This window comes from Vulpes vulpes, chromosome X, assembly GCF_048418805.1.
Source record: "Vulpes vulpes isolate BD-2025 chromosome X, VulVul3, whole genome shotgun sequence".
Taxonomy (NCBI): domain Eukaryota; kingdom Metazoa; phylum Chordata; class Mammalia; order Carnivora; family Canidae; genus Vulpes; species Vulpes vulpes.
In genome coordinates, this window is record NC_132796.1 from 81,786,155 (window position 1) to 81,806,620 (window position 20,466).

General features: G+C 38.9%; 1 protein-coding gene across 6 annotated transcripts in view; it reads right to left on the reverse strand.

The window, feature by feature from the left end:
- TRPC5 (transient receptor potential cation channel subfamily C member 5) overlaps nt 1-20,466 on the reverse strand; it is a 289,744-nt gene that overhangs the window by 183,009 nt on the left and 86,269 nt on the right. For 2 of the 6 annotated variants that reach the window (XM_072743338.1, XM_072743342.1), the window contains one exon: nt 2,760-2,846. The exons of the other annotated variants lie outside the window; for them this stretch is intronic. The gene's annotated coding sequence lies outside the window, so the exon portion shown is untranslated. The remainder of the gene's footprint in view (nt 1-2,759; nt 2,847-20,466) is intronic. 6 annotated transcript variants of the gene reach the window in all.

Genomic DNA, 20,466 nt, shown 5'->3' on the forward strand with positions numbered 1-20,466 from the left:
CCTAGTGTCCAGTGTGATTGTATTTAGAGTAAGAAAGTAATTAAAGTTAAATGAGATCATGAGGGTAGGGCCCTGACAGGATTAGTGCCCTTATAAGGAGAGACATCAGGGAGCTCGGGTCACTCTCTCCATTGTGTTGAGACACACTTCCTGCAACCAAGAAGAGAGCTCTTGCCAGAAATCAAATCAGCCAGAACCTTGATCTTGGACTTCCCAGCCTCTAGAACTTTGAGAAATAAATTTCTGTTGCTTAAGCCACCAAGTCTATGGTAATTTGTTATGTCTGCGTGAGCAGACTAAGACATCCACTGGAGGTTTCTTCTTACCTTGGAAAAATTAAAAAGTCTAAAGAAGGTATCATTGGGGGTGCCTGGGTGGCTCAGTTGTTTAAGCATCTGACTCTTAGTTTCAGCTCAGGTCTTGATCTCAGGGTCATGGGACTGAGCCTCATGTCAGGCTTCATGCTCAGCATGGAACCTACTTGAGAATTTCTCTCTCTCTCCCTCTCCTGCCCCTCTTCTCCACATTCTCTCACTCTCAAATAAATAAATAAATAAATAAATAAATAAATAAATCTTAAAAAGGAAGGTATCACTGACATTCCAACAGTTATATACATGTGACAGGTTGATTATACCTATTTCTTTCTGAGGTGATATATTTAAATTAATATATTCCACTCATAGTAGACATTGAGAGGTCACCCTGGATTTGAGGTTAGAAGGAACTGAGGGAACTTTATTAAATGACTTTTTTTTACACTAGGGGAGGGAGTCAGTAGTATTTTACCCCTTGAAATTCAGTGTAGCAGACCAGGAATTTGTACTACCTGCTCAGTAGATTGGCAGGTATGGGAATTTGTATGGGAATTGCTAATTTATGGTTAGTGGGGCTTGATCTGGTATTTAATATTCTTCTTACTCAAAGGTGTTAAAAATGTTATATACATTCAACATATTTATTGTATTATACAAACGCATTTGTAATTTTGGTTTTTAATCTGAGCAAAAAGTATTATTTTGGACTTAAGTCAAAATGACAGTTTCATCACAGACCCGGTTTTATACAGCAACTTCTCCTTCCTCATTTTTCTCTGGTTGCTTTACTTACATGAACTGCTGAACATTCCTAGATTATTTATTTTTTGGCATGGCTACTGTTGTAAAGGTATTTAATCTAATTTTATTTTGTGGGGGTATTTTAAACCTTTGAAGTTTATGGGTGGTCTTGTTTCCTTTTCTTCTTTCAATTTTTTCCCCCAATATAAGAATGGTCTTGAGGATATGGGCAAGACAGAATGGTCAGCAGCTTTCCCTGTTAGTGGACAGTAAGGCCAAGATAGAAAAAGGACACCAGCTATTCTCTTAATATTTAAAAACATAGTCCCACATATGAGTATAATACAGCTGGCCTTCTGAAACACTATGAAAAAGGCAGTTTCTTGGGCGTATTTCTCCTTTTCCTTTTTTATTTCCTTTTCACATCTATTTTACCTACACCAAGCACATAACCTATAGGCCAATGACACAGGGCAATTTTTCTCAATTAGCTGTCTAATGTCCATAAAGGTGTGAGCTGATTAAAAGGCTGGAGGTATTACTGCTCATAGGAAACACATTACCATTTATTTAAAAGGTGATTCTTGGAAATAAAAAAGACTTCAAGTCCCACACTGGGTTCCCTGCGTAGAGCCTGCTTCTCTCTCTGCCTGTGTTTCTGCCTCTCTGTGTCTCTCATGAATAAATAAATAAATAAAATCCTTAAAAAAAACCCAAAACCCCATGTCCCTAGGTAGAAGAATTCTGCTCCTTGCATACAGATTATAGTGATGCTTCTGCAGTGATTCTAATATCCAGAGACAGAGACAGTAGTGTGTTGTAGATGGCTCATACAGCTTCACATCTTAGATTTGGCAAAAGATTTATGTCCAGGCAACATAAGCAAATATAGATAAATTAGACCTTGTCAAAGTTGAAAACTTTTCTATGCTTCAAAAGATGCTTCCAGGAAAATAAAAAGATAACCTACAGAATGGGAGAAAATATTTTCAAATAAAAAAGGGGAGTTTGTATAAGGGGTTTATCTAGCATATGTAGAACTCTTGTAACTGAATAATAAAAAGGCAAATAGCCCAATTAAAACTATGCAAAGGAATTAAAATATACAAATAGCCAATAATCACATGAATAGATGCTCATTATTAATCAGGCAAATGTAAATCAAAACAAGGAGATACCACTTTACACACATCAGAATGGCTATAATAAAAAAGTGATATAGCAAGTGTTGATGGTGATGTAGAAAATTAGAACCTTCATGCTGTGCTGCTGGGAAAATAAAATGGAACAACTACTTCGAACAGTCTGATAGTTCATCAAATGGTTACAAATAGCATTACTATACGATCCTGCAATTCCATTTCAAGGTATATATCCAAAAGAAATTAAAATGTATTTGCACACAAAACTTAAAAACATAAATGTTTTTAGCAGCATTATTCATCATAGATAAAAGGTGGAAATCACCTAAGTGTCCACCAACTGATGAGTGGATTAACAAAATACGGTTATATCCATACTATAAAACATTTGGCCATAAAAGGAATGAAATCTGATACATGCAACAATATTGATGAACCTTGAAAACATTATGATAAATGAAAAAACTCGGTCAAAAAAGGCCACATAATATGATTCCTAATATATGATTCATTTTTTTTAAATGTTCGGAACAGAAAAATCTATAGAGCCAAAAATTACCTTAATGGTTGCTGAGAGATGGAAGACTTGGCTTTAGGGATTGTGGTTGCTTTTTACTATTGATGGTTGCACATATCTGTGAATATACTAAAAAACAGTGAATTATATACTTTAAGTGTGTTATTTACATGCACACCATATATGAATTATCTATCAATAAAGCTGTTTTAAGATATAAATTAGAGATATGGAAGATAAAAAAACAAATTGACTTCTAGAAAGGAGAAGAAGTACAGTATCTGAGATAAGTAGTACACTGCATAGGATTAGCAGTGAAGAAGAGATTGGATGATGAGGAAGAAAACATTAGTTAACTTTAATACACAGTGATAAAACTATCCAAAGTGAGGCACAGAGAGATAAAAGAAAATAAAATAGAATATTAGTGAGCTATGTTACAATTTCATCATATGTGTAATTGGAGTTCCCACAGGAGAAGAGAGAGGAGATGTCCAAAAAGGGATTTGAAAAATAATATCTAAAATATTTTTCAAATTTGATGAAATATATACTTATGGATCCAAAAACCTCAAGTACAAGAAACATGAAGGAAACTATGCCAAGAGACATCTTAATCTATTGCCCAAAATTATCGATGGAAGAAAAATCTTAAAAGTTATCAGAGGAAAAAAAAAGATTGACAGCAGATTTCTCTTCAGAAACATGAGCTAGAGGGAAGTGGGAAGACATCTTTAAAGTAGTGAAAGGAAAAAAAAAGGCAAATCCTTCACTGGGAATAAAAAGTCTTGAAAAAGAAAAAGGAAATCAAGAGTTTTTCAAACTACAAATCTGAAATAATTCATTACCAGCAGACCCACACCATGAGAAATATTAAAGGAAGACCTTCAGGCAATAGGAAAATAATGTAAGAAAGAAATATGGATGTACACAAAGGAATGATAAGCACTAAAATTGGAAGCTACATGGGTAAATATATAAGATACTTTTTTTCTTATTTAAGTCTCCTTGAATGTAATGGACTATTTTAGCAATAATTTTAACAGCTTATTGTGGAATTTATAACATATAAAGTAAACTTTTTACAGCAACTGCAGAAATTCTGGGATTGGAAAATAATAGTAGTATAGTGTTGTAAGTTTCCTGGACAGCAAGATCTCTACCTCTAAGGCAGACACTTCTCTGCTGTGCATCTTAAGAAAAAACCAGCCCACATCTAGACACACTGTAAACTCCTTTGCCATTTTACTTCTAGTCAGAGAATAAGAACTTGCTAATCTTTGTGTCAATAAGGTGCCACCTGCCTGTCAGTTGGTGACAAAAAAACTGGTTTGTTGTACCTAGTTCAGTTGATTGAAGCATTTTACATAGCACTGCACTTTCATAGTGATGGTAGCTGATATTTTGTCATTTTCTTTTTTTAACTTTATCATCTTTTTTAAACATTTTTTTATTGGAGTTCAATTTGCCAACATATAGCATAACACCCTGTGCTCATCCCGTCAAGTGCCTCCCTCAGTGCCCGTCACCCAGTCACCCCAACCCCCTGCCCACCTCCTTTCCCACTACCCATTGTTCGTTTCCCAGAGTTAGGTGTCTCTCATGTTTTGTCACCGTCACTGATATTCTGTCATTTTCTACCTGTTTTACCCTCTCTTGTTTTTCATCCTGCTGCAATATTTCCCTTGCATCTGAAAAGACAAGTCACTTGGAAACATGAGGTTGTCACTTGGTCTTTTACCTAAAGTTTCCAGGCTGGTATTCAAGTATTGAGTGAACATCTGCTATGCCCTGGGCATTCTTAGGAGTATGCATTATATTATTTATCTTTATATTTCCCCCAAAGTGTCTAGAATTTTGCCTCCATACAGTAGGCTCTCACTATATTGTCACTGAAGAAATAAATGAGACCACATGGTGCTTATAATTTGACTGCTATCTATGTTCACGGTGCCCAACCCAATGTGCCTGATCATGCTTAATTACCTTGCATTTTCATGGTACATAACTTCTTATGGATTCAAGTCCATGAGAACAAAAATTGGGTCTGTCACATTAACCAATATATTTCCTCATTTAGCATAGCATCTAGCACTGAGCAATAGTAGCTTGGCAAAATTTTGTTGAGTAGATGAATGAATGAATAAACAAATGGACTTTGGGAAAGCTATTTAATCTTTCTGAGCTCTTGTTTCCTAATATGGAAAGTAGCTTTAATAATCTTATTGTAATAATATGTATGTAAGATACCTAGCACATTGCTTGGCACATAGCAGGCAATCAATGTATGTCCAATTTCTTCCTTTCTCCTTCTCTTTGCTTCATCCCAACCACTTACCTGTTATACATGTCCTGAGACTATTTTCCATAATAACTTTGTTCTGTCATTTGAACTGATAAACCAAGTTATCAACCATGTTGATGGCCACATTATCTTAATTTAACTCTCAAAATGGGTCCAGGGAACTTTTATGGATGGAAAACCCTTCAAGATCTAAAGCTATAAAGTCTGAAAGGAAGATTTTTCAGACCCTCATGAGCAAAGGTAGAAGAAATATTTATGAGCTCTGAAGCTCTTCACTACATAAGGCCATTGGTTGGAGGACTCTTAGGCTTACCAGCTGTGGGATGTCTGAATGCTCAGAATTTTCATATTCTCCAATCTGATGTTCCAACCGCATATTAGACCAATTAAGACTTCCATGAATGAACCTAGACAGCCAACTTTTGAGAAACTCATCTACCTTTCATCTAAGATCTGGTTTCTAGTTCCAACTATGCTAAAACTTACCTTAGGCCAGTCCTGTAACTTCTTTGAGATTCAATTCTCTCCCATAAAGAAGATATATAAATTTCCATCAAGGTGGAAGAGGATAAAGAAAATGCAGTGCTTTCATACAACGGAATATTGAACTGCAGTTAAAAGGAATAGTCTAGGAGCACCTGGGTGGCTCAGTTGTTAAACGTCCAACTCAGTTTTAGCTCAGATCTTGATTTCTGGATCCTGAGATCAACCCCCCACTGGGCTCTGTGCTTAGTGCAGAGTATGCTTGCCCCCCCATGCCTCTCCTCCCCCTGCCCACTCTCTCTTAAATAAATAAAATAAAGGAGTGGTCTATCCCAAAACAATACTGAGTGAAGAAAACCAGATACATACTGTATGATAACTTTTAAACAAAACACAAAAAATAATACTACATGTTTATTTGTATGTAGAATTATCAAATATGATCTGAAAAGAAAATTAGCAAACTAATAATAGTTCTTACATCTGAGGAGAGTGGCGGGGGCACAAGGAGGTATCCTAGATTGGGAGGAAGTCATCAGATTTATCTGTAAGGTTCTGTCCTAAATTAAAAATAAATTTTCTTTATTTTTAAAGTCAATTTCTAAAATATTCTTTAAAAAAAAAAAAAAAGAAGAAAAGCGTTAGATTTGGTAGTCCCTAAGGTCCCTTTGGAGCTCTAAAATCCTAGGGTTCTAAGATAAAAGGAAGAATTCAGTAGTGGAAGTTTGCAATAGTCTCACTTAGCTCACTTTGGCTAAATTCTCCCCTGGGAGATCACAGCCGACCTTAAGTGCTGTTCCCACACTGAGTGTCTATGGAAACAAGAGAAGACAGACTCAGCTCTTTTATATGATTCATTGCTTTCTGGGCTCCTGCATGAATTGTGTCCTCACTTCAGTGTAGAAGTTGGGGATCAGAGGGCGTGGCTATCCAATGGCTTACTACACAGAGGTAGAATTATCTTGGATATTTTCTTTTTTTTTTTTTTTTTTTTTTTTTTTTTAATGTTTTTTTATTTATTTGTGATAGTCACAGAGAGAGAGAGGGGCAGAGACATAGGCAGATGGAGAAGCAGGCTCCATGCACCGGGAGCCCGACGTGGGATTCGATCCTGGGTCTCCAGGATCACGCCCTGGGCCAAAGGCAGGCGCTAAACTGCTGCGCCACCCAGGGATCCCCTATCTTGGATATTTTCCACCATGGAATACTTCTATCATTTGACAGGAATATCAAGGGAAGATGTTTTCCCTGTAGAATTTTCTTCCCTTGCTTACTTTTTCTTTTATGTTAACTGCTGCTGCTAATAGAAGCTGCTCTAAGCAGAATTGCTTTATTTTTGATGAGTAGACAAGGGCTTGTCTGAAATTTAAAAAAACCCAGACATCTGATTGCTACTTATTGTGGTAAAAAGACGGAAGAACTAATTGACAACACTCTCACTCTCACCAGTTTTCTGCCTCTTTTCTCTCTCCTTTCTTATGTTTCTATCCCTTCTAGGACAGCAATGCAGGGCTATTAGATACCTTCAGCCCTGAACACTGGGGATTCTTTCTTTCTCTCTATACCACTGCACATTTATTCCTGCCTCTAACACAGTAGTTATCCCAGTGGGTAGATGCATTTAGAATACTTTCCTCCTTTCTTCTGGGTTTACGTTCAGCTCCCCTTCACAGATTCCCTGACCACCTCATTGCACAGCAACTTCACTTGCCTGTCTGCTATGGCATATCAGCTATGCCATATAGATTAATTCTTATACTTCTTTGAATTATCTGACCATTTAAATGATGTTAATCTTATTTCCCTATCGTCTCATTTTGTAAATAGGGCTGGGAATTTGATGGATGGGTGACAGTGGCCAAGGATAGTGATCTGTTAGGGCCCAAATGTTCATATGATCCTTTTTCACTCCTAGTTTTTTTCTCGCTATTTAGAGTGAAAATGTTAGGTCAATGTGCAGGTGGAGAACACACCTGAGCAAATGAGCAAAGTTGATAGATATATCAATTTGATAGAGAAAAGATCCTTAGGGCTCCTATGCATTATTTTTATAAGAACTAGGCAGTAATCTATCACTTCTAGGTTCATTCATCAAATAAATAGGTTGGGTAGCTTTTATTAAAAAATGAATTTAGTTGCTGACTGGCTCTGCTACCTTTGTCATAACCTGAGAAACTGTCTACTGGGTAAATTAGAGATTTTTCAAAAGCTTATAAGTACCAAACCCATTTTTCCTAATACACAGAAGCCCAAAAATGATCCCTAGGGTTTTGGTCTATCTGATAAATAATCTACATCTTTTATTTCTAAAAAGAAGATATCAATCAGCCCAGCTGATTCCTTAGATTAGATTTCTAACTCAGAATTTATCATAATTCTTCTTACTGTAGTTAGTGTGGATGTCAGCCTGAAGCTGAAGTTGGGCACTGAGAATTCCAAGTCACAGATCAGTAAACTATGACACTAATCAAATGAACCCAGTTATTATGGGCAAAGCTGATATGATCATTGGCAAGCAGAATCTCTAAGTTACTGCCTTGCACATTCAAAAAATAATTTGTGCTTGGAGACAGTTTGGGGGAGGAGTAGGGGTGGAATGAATGTTTGCAAAACATGAAAACCTTTGGGATTATGGATACGCTCATCTTGATTGTGATGATGATTTCATATGTGTATACATATGTCAAAACAAGTCATACACTTTAAATATGTGGAGCTTATTGTATTTCAATTGTATCTCAATAAGGCTGTTAAAAATAATTTGAAGATATACATTTTAAAAATTTGCATTTCATCATTGAGACAAATTCTTTTTTTTTTTTAATTTTTCATTTATTTATGATAGTCACAGAGAGAGAGAGAGAGGCAGAGACACAGGCGGAGGGAGAAGCAGGCTCCATGCACCGGGAGCCTGATGTGGGACTCGATCCCAGGTCTCCAGGATCGCGCCCTGGGCCAAAGGCAGGCGCCAAACCGCTGCGCCACCCAGGGATCCCTGAGACAAATTCTTGAAGCTCATAATTTCCACCTTAACCCCAGTGGTTAAGGAAATGTGTTTTGGAGTTGGTTGGATTTTTGGCTGTATCATTTACTAGCTTAGTGACTTTGGGAAGTTGTTTTTAAATGTCACTGAGTCTCAGTTTCCCATCTGAATATTAGAGGTTGTAATGAGAGTACCTATTCATACTTTCGGGGCTAAATAAGAGACTGCATGGAAAGCACTTAGCACAGCATAGAGCACTAATTAAGCCTTAAAGACATGGAAGCTATTATTTTACCTGCGAGTGTGATATTAACCTTGTCTTGGATGAAAGCATACAGAATCCCCAGCAGATTCCTAAAGCAGTTTATTGATTGCAATTAGCTACCTTTATTAGATACTCACTTGTGGGCAGATCCCCATAACAGAAACTGCTAGGAAGTAAAAAGATATGCAAATTAGAGCCCCTGACCTCAGCGAGCTCATTAAATGAACGGGAAAGATGGGACACATGTATGAATGAGATTGTGCCAGAGCATGTATGGAAATAAACAAAGAAGTCCTGATTTAAGTAGTGGAAGCAATCCAAGAAACAGTGAGTGGGTGATCTGGCAAGGCTCACTGGGAAACAGTGGTGGTTGGTAGTCAAACAGGTGAGGGTTTGAGTTTGACCCCTATCACTTATTAGTTGGGTAAGTCACTGAGCCTTTCTGAACCTTAGTTTCATACATAAAGATACTAATATCTTCCTTCTGAGGTTTCCAGGAAGATTAGATGAGGTGATGAATTTGTTTTTTTTTTTTTTTAAATTTTTATTTATTTATGATAGTCACACAGAGAGAGAGAGAGAGAGAGAGAGGCAGAGACACAGGCAGAGGGAGAAGCAGGCTCCATGCACCGGGAGCCCAAGGTGGGATTCGATCCCGGGTCTCCAGGATCGCGCCCTGGGCCAAAGGCAGGCGCCAAACCGCTGCGCCACTCAGGGATCCCGAGGTGATGAATTTGTAGCATTTTAGCAGAGAGCTTACAGCATGGTAAGCATTCAACAAAAATGAGGGCAATTTCCATAATTATATCTCCAAATTATATCTCCAAATTTCCAGATTTCCACAGAAGAATCCTAGGGCAGTTTCTCTGACCAAAGCCTCCTGATTTGCCTGGCAGTGTGTCATGTTCTCAGCAGGTCTGATGACTTCTGCCCTTTTGGATTCCATTTAGCCATTCTAGTGGATAATTAGAGCTAACACTTACATGGTCCTATAACATAACATTTTGTGTCAAACAATACAGGACATTTTAGAGAGACAACTCACTGGACCAAATCTTTCTGTGCCCAGGTGTATTATTAGTCAGCTTAGACTGCCATAACAAAATACTGTGGGCAACGTGAATTTATTGTTCATACTAACAGAGACAGGAAGTCTGGTTGCTTGCTGATTCCATTCCTGGTTTGCATACAGCATTCTTCTCACTGTGTCCTCACATGGTAGGGAGAGAGACACACACACAGAAAGACACACACACACACACACACACACAGTGAAAGAGCATGTGAGAGAGAGGGACAGAGTATATGATGTCTCTTCTTACAAGAGCATTATTCCCATCATGATGGCTCTACCCTCATGAACTCACCCAATTCTAATTACCTCCCAAAGGCCCCATCTCCAACTACTGTTACATTGGGGATTAGGGTTTCAATATTTCAATTGGAGGGGCACACAATTCAGTCCTTAGGCTATTAATTTTGTCCATAATTGGGTAAATGGCAAGTGCAAACTTGCATTTTCTTTTTTTTTCTTTAAAGATTTTATTTATTTATTCATCAGAGACACAGAGAGAGAGAGGCAGAGACACAGGCAGAGGTCCATCCAGGGTGCCTGACGTGGGACTCGATCCTGGGTTTCTGGGATGAGGCCCTGGGCTGAAGGCTGCACTAAACCACTGAGCCACCCGGGCTGCCCAAACTTGCATTTTCTTAGGCCAAAATACTTGGAGTTGTCTAGCAATTAGGATCCTGGTTTGCACCCAGGTTGTCCAGCTTTGACTCTTGATGTGGATATACTGTCCTGGTAAAGAGGCAGTGGAGTCAATAGCCAAACTGTGGAAGGAGCCTCGGTGTCCATCGAAAGATGAATGGATAAAGAAGATGTGGCTTATGTATACAATGGAATATTACTCAGCCATTAGAAACGACAAATAGCCACCATTTGCTTCGACGTGGATGGAACTGGAGGGTATTATGCTGAGTGAAATAAGTCAATCGGAGAAGGACAAACATTATATGGTCTCATTCATTTGGTGAATATAAAAATAGTGAAAGGGAATAAAGGGGAAAGGAGAAAAAATGAGTGGGAAATATCAGAAAGGGAGACAGAAGATGAAAGACTCCTAACTCTGGGAAACGAACTAGGGGTGATGGAAGAGGAGGTGGGCGGGGGGTGGGGGTGACTGGGTGACCGGCACTGAGGGGGGCACTTGACGGGATGAGCACTGGGTGTCATTCTATATGTTGGCAAATTGAACACCAATAAAAAATAAATTTATAAAAAAAAAAGAGGCAGGGGAGTGTAATGGTTGGAACTCAAACTCGAGCAGAACTTCCTGATTTTGTAACAAAGCTTTGCTCCCTACCATCTGTGAGACTTGAGAAAACTTAATCACTCTCTCTGTGAGGCTAATCATCTGTAAAATGGAGGAGATACCATGTATGCATACATACATACCTTATTGATTTGTGGTGAGGATTAAATTAGTCAAGAAAGCAAAGAGTTTAGAACATAGAAAGTGCTAAATGTGGGCTATTATTATCCAGTAGAAAACAAGCTCCAAGGGGTTTGGGATTTTTCTTTGTTGTGTCCCAAGCACACATACTATTCTAGTACTTGGTACCTATAGAAGGTGCTCAGTAAATATTTTTGAATAAATGAGTGAATCTTTAGTTCCTTTCTTTCCCCCATCATATTCAACTCATCAGTTCTACTTTCTCTCTTTTTTTAAGATTTTATTTATTTGAGGAGAGTAAGAGAACATGAGCAGGAGAAGGGGCATAGGGAGAAGCAGACTCCCTGCTGAGCAGGGGCTCTGATATAGGGCTTGTTCCCAAGACCTTGAGATCATGACCTGAGCCAAAGGCAGATGCTTAACTGACTGAGCCACCCAGGCTGCCCCCATCAGTTCTACTTTCAAAATATATCTAGAATTGACCAATTTTCCCTATTTTCTCTGCTACCATCTGGTTAATAGTCTCAATTTCCTTTCAACAGAATGATTACAACATCATCCTAACTGACCCTGGTCTTTCATTCTTTCACTGCCACTGTCCCTCCCCACTGAAACCTGCCTCCCCTCTCCTTGCCCAGAATCATTTCTTCAAATACCATTCAAAGTGATTGAGTCTTTTTAAAATCCTTTAAAAATATTTTAATTTAAATTCCAGGTAGTTAACATACAGTGTAATATTAGTTTCAGGTGTAGAATATGATGATTCAGCACTTCCATACAGATGATTGATCCTTCTTAGGCCTAACTTAGATCACACTGCTCCTCTGCTCAAACCCTCCTGTGACCCCCACCCCAGTTCATTCATGGGAAAGGGCAAAATTTGTATCTGATCTGCTCTTAGTTACGTCTCTGATCTCATCTTCTATTACTTTCCCCTTTGTTTATTGTGTTTTGGTCACACTGGACTAGAACAGTATTCTTTAATATACTATGAACATACTCCTGATTCAGGATCCTTGCATTTGGTATGCTTTCTTCCAAGAGTGCTCCAATTCACTTGCTCATTTTCTTCAGATCTCTACTTAAATATTGCCATTAGAGAGACAGTTCCTGATCATCCTATATAAAACAGCATCCCAACTTCTAATGTTCCCTCACCACCTCATTCCACTTTAGTTGTCTCCATAGCATTTATTCCCACCTGAGATATCTGTTATTTGTTTGTTACTTATCATTTGTCTCACCTCAACAAAATGTCATATCTACCAGGGAAGGCACTTTGGTAATTTTGTTCACTGTTGTATTCCAAGTGCCTGGAATAGTATCTGGAATATTTTGATTCCTCAGTAATTTGTTGAAAGAATGAAGAGATGGTCTTTGAAAAGTAATATTCTGCCAGAAGACATGAATACACACTTTTCCAAAGAAGACATCCAGATGGCTAATGGACACATGGAAAGATGTTCAACAGCACTCATCATCAGGGAAATACATATAAAAACCATGATGAGCTACCACCTCACACCTGTCATAATGACTAAAATTAAGAGCACAAGAAACAACAGGTATTGTTGAGGGTGCAGAGAAAAGGGAACCTTCTTGCAACATGGGTGGGAATGCAAACTGGTGCAACCACTCTGGAAAACAGTGTGGAGTTTCCTCAAAAAGTTAAAAATACAACTACCCTACAATCCAGCAATTGCACTACGAGGTATTTGCCTAAAGGATGCAAAAATACAGATTCGAAGGGGCACATACACCCTGATGTTTATAGGAGTATTATTAACAATAGCCAGACTATGGAAAGAGCCCAAATGTTCATCAACTGGTGAATGGATAAAGATGTGGTATGTGCACACACACACACACACACACACACACAAAATGGAGTATTACTCAGCTATCAAAAGAACTTGCCATTTGCAACAACATGGATGGAGCTAGAGTGTATTATAAGCAAAATAAGTCAGTCAGAGAAAAACAAAAACCATATGATTTCACTCATGTGGAATTTAAGAAACAAGACGGATGAACATTTGGGAGGGGGAAAAAGAAAAATGAGAGAGAGAAAAACTAGAAGAGATACTTAAATATAGAGAACAAATAGAGGGTTGATGGAGGGAAGGGGGTGGGGAATGGGCAAGATGGGAGATGGGAATTAAGGAAGGCACTTGTTATGATGAGTACTGGGTATTGTATGTAAGTGATGAATTACAGAATTGTACACTAGAAATCAATATTGCACTGTACATTATTAACTAACTAGAATTTAAATAAAAATTTGAAAAGAAAGAAAAAGTAATGTCCCTTATTAGCATCTTCTTACTCTAAGAAGCAGCTTATATTCTGTGATAACCTCCTTTGAAGGCCAGTTATATTTGGCTTTGATTATTGGAGAGTGGGAAAAATAAATTTTTCCTTTACAAAATCAGTTTGGTAAGTGAAAACATGGGACTCACGGGGGAAAATATTTACAAAAGCCCTTGGGGATGAAAATCTGGAGAGACAATAGCCTTATTATATGGTATCATTTCTCCATGCTTTGGATCTGGTCAAAGCTGGATCTGGTCAATGTTGCCAGTCTAAGGTGATGAGTACTGAGGACCACCTCCCTCTGGCTGCATTTAAAAACCATTCTGCAAAGTCTTTTATTTCCATAAAATAACGTCTTTCAAAAGACTCAAACTATTAACAGTGTCTTCTGGGAAATGTGTTGTTTCGGGGTGGGGGGCATGGCAGAGGACGTCGGGAATAAGGGACGGGAAGAATAGGCTCTTATATAATTCTTTATTACTAATTTTTTTTAACATTGAGAATTGCCTTTTTAAAATAAAAATATCTTCTCTATTCTAATTTTTTTTCTTTTGGGAGAAAAACCTTAGAAAATATCAACTGATGACGATTCTTCCTATTTTAAAAAATTGATAACATTTTAAATTTAAAAAAAATTTATAGTGGACAAGTATAGGAAAATAAAAAGAAACATAAAAGCTCTAGACAAGATTATTGAAACTTGGATTTTTTAAGTTTGTGAACTTGCAGCTCCATATAAAATGTTTAATCCACAGATCTTTGCTTGGGGCTGTGAATTTATGCTCTAAAACAGAGATTTAAAAATTAGGAAGACTCTGGTTTTTCCATCTGTGTTAAATCCATATAATCAGATGAGTCACAATGAGCTTTTGGGGGGAGCTCTGTTTTTACAAAACACGAGTCCACCAGAACTCTCTGAGCCACTCTGTATGTTTTCCACACATTGGCTGACAGTCAGAAAGTAGCACTAGGCTATCCACATGAAGAGATTCCAGATCTTTTGGTTCTAACCCAAACTGTAACCTAAGACCTGGGAAGGAGGGACAAGGCAGTCATCCAAAACTCAGGCTTGGGTAAGGATGGAGTCAGCAAGTTGCAGCTGACTTTTCTAACCCTGACCTCACTCAGCTGCATGCTACTTCTTAGAGGTCCAGGAGATGTTCTCAAATAGCAGACATCCCAATAATGACAGCAAAATGCAGATGCAGCCTCCCCTGTACCCAGCAAGACTGTCAGGGTTAGACCTGCTATGCCCATGATACACCTTTCTCCACTGATTAGCACCACTATTCCTTGAATCCAGTGCCTATGAAGTATGTTTCTACTCTTCTCAGCAGCTCCTCTCTCATTACACACCTGTACATATCTCTTGTTTGTTTTCTTTCTGATTGCCTAGGCTATCACATTAAAAAGGCAAATAAACTACCTCCAAACCACATAGAACTGAAGCAGTATGTTGTCTTGATTTTCAATGCAAAGCTCACTAAAGAATTGTGGTGTAAGTGGCTCCATCACTTATAGTACCATGTTCCAAGACTGTTAGACCCTTGACAGAATGTTTTCCAAATTTTCCAAAATTTGGACAGGTACCCTGTACATCTTGAAAGTATCAAAAGAGCAAGTAAGCAACATGCTTTAAACACTTCTTCATCTGTTTTAAATAATTAGGTTTGGAAGGAAGCAATCTATCAGAATGTCTATATGTAATTTTGGAATCAGGAAGAAATTGGAAAGATAACCATTGTGACTCCATTCTAAGAAGCTTGAATGGAAGCAGAATAGCTAAAGAGAAGACTCTTTCTACTCTTTCCAGTTCCTCCTCCTACTCAGAGAGTTCAGTGTAAGCCAGTTGTTCTAAGACCCCTGAAACGCGGCATTGTAGGTAGCCACCCCTCTCTTTTAGGATTTGAGTAAGACTAGGGGTAGTTTTGTGGGCATTCATTTCAGAGAGAGTGAGTGCCGACTACTAGGCAAGAATTGGGCTAGGTGTTGGGTATACAATGGTGAGCAAAAACAGGTGTGATGCCTGCTTTATTGGAGCTGCTGATGTCATGGGTGAGACAGACATTAATCAAATAATTACACAAATGGCTATGTAATTATAAACTGAGTTAAATATTCTGAAGTAAAGAAACACAGTTCTAAGGAAGTATACACTATAATGGGGAGTTAATGAAGGATTCCCTGGAGAAATATTGCTTAAACTAAGATTGGAAGAGTCAGTAGGAGTTAAATAACTGAACAGAAAAAAAATGTGTTCCAAGTAGGAAGAATAGCAGGTCTCAAAAGCTGTGGAACACCAGAAACAGGGTCAGCATGACGGGTCCAGACAGCAAGGGAGCAGTGTGAGACAAAGCTAAAGAATTCAGTGGGGATGTTTTTCAGTGGGGGTTCCACTGGCTTTGCAATACCCCAATTGTACATAGGGGTGTGGAGTGCTAGATCCTATATCAAAGTTGCAGAAGTTTAGCCTCTCTGGTCTCTGCCCACTAATGTCAAACTGTCCCCTAGAATTTATGACAACCAAAATATCCTTAAATGGCCCCCAGTTAAGAACCACTGAATTTAGAGCCTTGTCCTACAAGCAAGGGTGAAGTAAACAGGAAATAGTTTAAGTGGAAGAAGAAAGTGACTCAATTTATATTCTGGAAAGATCATTTTGTAAATGCCTATTGCTAAGTGAAAAAAAGCCAATCTGAAGAGGCTACACACTGTTTAATTCCAACTATATGATACTCTGGGAAGGGAAAATCTATGGAGACAATAAAAAGATCAGTGGTTGCCAGAGGTTAATAAAGAGAGAGGAATGAATCAACAGAGCACAGTGGATTCTTTTTGGGAAGTGAAACTATTCTGGATGCTAATATAATGATGGATAGATGTTATTATATATTTGTCCAAACATATAGAATGTACAACACTGAAAGTAAACCCTAATGTAAACTATGGACTTTGGGTTGTTATGATGTGTCACTGTAGGTTCACTAATGATAACAAATGTACCACTCTGGTGAAAGATAATGGGGGAGGCTATGCCTAAGTGGGGATATATGGGAAATCTCTGTGCCTTCCACTCAATTTTGCTGTGAGCCTAACACTGCTCTAAAAAATAAAATCTATTTTTTTTTATAAAAAGCAAAGGAAAGTCAGAAGGATCACTGTCCAAAAATTGAAGGTAGGAGGTGAGTATCTAATTCAGATATACTCTTGGAATTAAATAGGAGAAAGTTGCTTAAAAAAAAAAGACTATTCTAGCTGCAGTGCAAAAAAATGGAGGGTTTCCCCAGAGACCCTCCCCGATTAGGTTGTTGTTAGAATGCAAAGGCTGCCTGAGGATCAGGTGGAGTTATCAGGGGATAACTCCACAAGCTGTCATTAGATATTAATAGTAGCATTTTCATGCATTTGTAATAACAACTACTTACTGAGTACTTAATATGTGCCAAGTGTGTGGTATTTGCTTTACACACATTATTTTATTTTATTCCTGTGGTAACAGTGCAAAGTATGCCTGATATCCCTATATTACAGAAAATATAGCATTGGAGTTTAGTGACTTTCCCCGTGTTAGCAAGTGGTAGATCCAAGAGTCCATAAGGACTGTTTGACTCCAGAGACTATGATCTTAACCATGGTGCCATACCCAGATGCTATATTCTTAACAGAGCATCTTAGTAGAATACAGAGACCAAAGGGCATGTGAAGAGAGCAAGAAAGTCTGGCTGGAGCACAAGAGCTTTTCCTGTGGAGCGTTTTGAAGAGCTAGTGACTGGCATGAAAACCCTGGGTGCTTGGGATACAAGGGTGGGGATAAGAAGACACTAAAGAGAAATGGAAAGATGCTGAAGACAAATTTGTTCCTTTAATGTCTGCCAAGGGAAGTCCTCCTAGAGCCATTCCTTCCCTGGTACTGCAGTGTCAATTTGAAACAGGCCTTCTGGAAATTATGGAAGGGGAGAGCAGTTTCTACTGAGTTATAAGGGAAAGCTGAAGCCTTTGGGGCTTACACTATGCATTCAGAGAAGAATGGTGTTATCCTATGTGATCTGAGTTCAGTTTGCAGAGCACACCTAGGCTTCATCTATATTTTGGAGTGTATGGTTTCATTCAAGACATATTTACAGGGCTCCTTCAGAATTAATGCATCATTAAGCATTATAGGAGAAGCAAGCATGCCTGCAATATAAAGCCACCTTCAATGGAAAAGACAGAAATACACCAAATATAATGAACAGAGACACAGATAAAACACCATGGAAGAACAGAGCAGAAATATCACTTTCACCTGGGAGGTAGGGGTGGGAAAAGAAGTTTTTATAGTGAAGGTAGCATTTGAGCTGGCCTGACTTAGAGGGTAAATTTTTCTAAGTCAGTGGTCCTCAGAATGTAGTCTTTTGACCAGTAGTAGCATCACCTGAGAACTTGTTAGTGATTCAAATCTTAGGTCCCCCTTAGACCTAACAGAATCAGAAATTCTTAGGTGGATCCCAGTAATCTGTATTATAACGAGCCCTCACATTTGAGAACCATTAGTTTAAGCAAAGAAGAGGAGGCATTCTAGGTCAAGGAACCAATGTGAACAAAATTTCAGTGGGATTGATCTAGGTGGTTCCTCTGGGAACTGTAAAGAACCAGGTGTGGCTAAAGGGTAGAGTACATAATAGAGATCACAGGAAAGCAAATAGGGTTATATTAAGGGGGCTCTTTGACTTTATATTTTAAGAAGTAGGTGTCAGACAGGTGGTCAAGGAGGAGAAAGATATAGAAACCAGGAGATTAATTAAGAGGCTGCTAACCTCGGGGGGTGGGGGACCACCTGCGTGGCTCAATCAGTAGAGCATGTGACTTTTGATCTCAGGGTGGGGAGTTTGGGCCCCATGCTAAGCATAGAGATCAGTTTTAAAAAAAAAGGTGCTGCTAATCTTGTCTAGTCCAGTGGTTCTTTGCCCTAGCTGCACATTAAACTCACAGGGATAGCTTGTCAACATCACCAACATGCTTTGCCAGACCTTCAGATTTAATTGGTGCTGAGGGTGGCCTAACATTGGTATGTTTCAGGAGTACCACAGGTGATTCTCAGGATTGGCAGGGTTGAGGACATCTGCTCCAAAAGAAGGATAAAGCACTCTGTAAGTGGATGGGAAGGAATAGGGAGTGACACTGCTGGAAGCTGTTCTCATCACAGCTGGGGTATCACAAAGGACCCTTGCAGAAGGCCCAAGTTAGGCTCTTACTCTTCATATAGGCCAAGCCACTTCCCTGATTACTTTGTGAATGACTTCAGAAGCTCAGGATCAATCTGTGCTGCAAAGTTAGAGTTGATCTGATTCCCAGAGCCATTTCATACAGATGTCTGGACAAAGCTCATTCAAAATCTTTATGTATCTCCCAAAGTCCACCATGGGATTTGCCAGAGAAGTGGTTAGGCCTTGGGAGAAAGAAGGAGTGGTATTCAAAGCCTGAATATCAATTCCCAGAGCTGATTCCCTCAGAAGTCCTCATTGGCAAATGTGCTTATTCTTCTCCAAGTCTGCCTCTGCAGCTTCTGCTGATCCATCAGGTTGATCTCACACTAGCAGAGAGAGAAGAGAGTTCAACAGCATGCAAATTATGATGATCTAAAGCCAGAAGAAGATAGTTGAGGTTTACATGAGAGAGAAGTAGAGGGACGTGGCAGGTCACCATGAGATACCTGAAATCCAGCCAGTAATGTGGCTGATTAGACTGGAATAAAGACATGGTGACTTCTAGAACCACTTAACTCTGTAACCATCACAACAACAAACAACAATATTAGCAGCTAATATTCATTGAGAGTTTACTAGGAGCCAGGCACTGTGCTTAGATATTTATTTATATTATCTCATTTAATTCTTATACTGACCTTATAAGATAGGCACCATTGGTATCCCTTTTTTACAGATAAGGAAATGGAGGTTCAGAGAGGTTAAGGCATTTGTCCAAAGTCACGCAGCCAGTAAGTATAGTACTAGGACCCTAAGCCAGGTTTGTCTGACTTCGAAATGTGAGCTGTTAACCATTTTGCTGAAGTTAGTTCATGATAAGACCATCCTCAATTTTGAACTGGATTGAATTTGTATGAGATGGATGGAAGATTAGACAGAGGTCAGGTTGTAGGGGTTTGGGTTTGATTTTAGGGGGACTGGAGAGCTATTAGAGATGTCATTGGCATTAGTAAGAAAAATAACAAATATGTATAAGATAGATCCAGATAGGGAGAGATAGGCAGGACTGGTTACATAATTTGTGAGTCCCATTGCAAAATGAACATGTAGGATCCTTTGTTAAAACATTATTAAAACTTTCAAGGCAGTGATAGCACAGTGTTAAACCAAGTGTGAGTCCCTGTGAGAGTGCACAGATAGCATGTGATGAAGCCAGCTCTAGAGACAGGAAGACAGTCTGGAAGGTATTAAGTGGCAGAGTGGGTGGGATGTGGAAAAAGTCAGGGGCTCATAGCACTGCCTTCGGCTCAGGGCATAATCCTGGAGTCCCGGAAGCAAGTCCCGTGTCCGGCTCTCCGCATGGAGCCTGCTTCTCCCGCTGCCTGTGTCTCTGCCTCTCTCATGAATGAATAAATACAAAAATCTTTTTAAAAAAAGTCAGGGGCTCAGGTGGTGGTGGTGGTCAGGGCTAGAAAGAAAAGGATGCATGCAAGCCACATTGGGAAATTAGAATCCATGAGATTTCATGAGTGTTCTCTTTTTCATCTCCCATATTCAGTGACAATTCTGAGATCAAGGAATGGAAGAATCAGGAAGGGGAGCTAATTTGAGAGAGAAATTCATGAATTTGCTTTGGAAATCTATGCAGTTTCACCTATGTACTTGGTGTTTAGATGAGCCTGAATGTTATTAATTAATATCATACGCTTTCCCATAAGTGACTTCTCTGGCTTGGCCATGAAGCTATGTTTTGCTCTT